This window comes from Lagopus leucura, unplaced genomic scaffold (genome assembly GCF_019238085.1).
Source record: "Lagopus leucura isolate 7727_CA_CO unplaced genomic scaffold, USGS_WTPT01 Super-Scaffold_100001, whole genome shotgun sequence".
NCBI classification, from domain to species: domain Eukaryota; kingdom Metazoa; phylum Chordata; class Aves; order Galliformes; family Phasianidae; genus Lagopus; species Lagopus leucura.
Window position 1 is genome coordinate 50608089 of NW_024962262.1, and position 922 is coordinate 50609010.

A 922-nucleotide genomic window follows, 5' to 3' on the forward strand; every position below is an offset into this window, starting at 1 on the left:
TTTTTTTTTTTTTTTTTTTTTTTTTTCTTTTTTGATGGGGAGGAGAGAGGAAGGTACAAATACTGGTCTTGTCTGCATCTAACAAGATAGCTATTTGTTGCTTTTGTTATCAAGGCCTGCATTGATGAATGGCTATCCTCTCAACAGTACTGTTATTAAGCCTGCTTTTTAGATCTCGTTTAGCAATCCATTACTAGTTTGGGCTTTTGCTGATATTTATCACATCCAAATAATACTGTAGGACAAGGAAAAAAAAAAAAGCAAAAACAAAAAACCCATGCTGTAGATAAATTTTAGACATTTGTCTTTTTTTTTTCCTCCTTCAAATTTTGATATTTTCTAGCAAGTGAAATTTCTGAAGTGTCAAGTCTGTGCCATTTCCCTTCAATTTATTATGTGAGAAGTAGTCATACTTTGGATTAGCTGGAGCTGAGAAATGTTACCTGCCTTTTCTACCTCTGTGAAAGCCCAGTACCTTTTTGAAACAAGACCAATATATTAAGATAGTGTTACTCCTTGCTGAGAAATATGGACAAAAATCTCAGGCAATTAACGTTTTCTTATTGAAAGAAAACATTTCCTAGAAAGAAAAACATTATTCATGATGATATATGAGTTTCTGGCTAAAAAGGGAAATATTCAGTGTGGTTTCAGCATTTCTAACACATGCATATTTAAAATAAAGCTTATATAGAGATGTTTTAGTATATAACAAGCAACTTGTTATATTGGATAGCCACAGCCACCAAAGGAGAATTTGATGCAAAGTGCCGAAGACCAAAAACGTTCGATTTGGTGAACTACTTGTTATCTCTGCCTGTGATTTAATTATTTCCCTTTCAAGTCCTCTTTTGAGAGTTTATGTGATTTTTTTTCAGTCCTGTGCTGGACTTTCACAAAGGAGTGACTTTTCAGCCCTAAG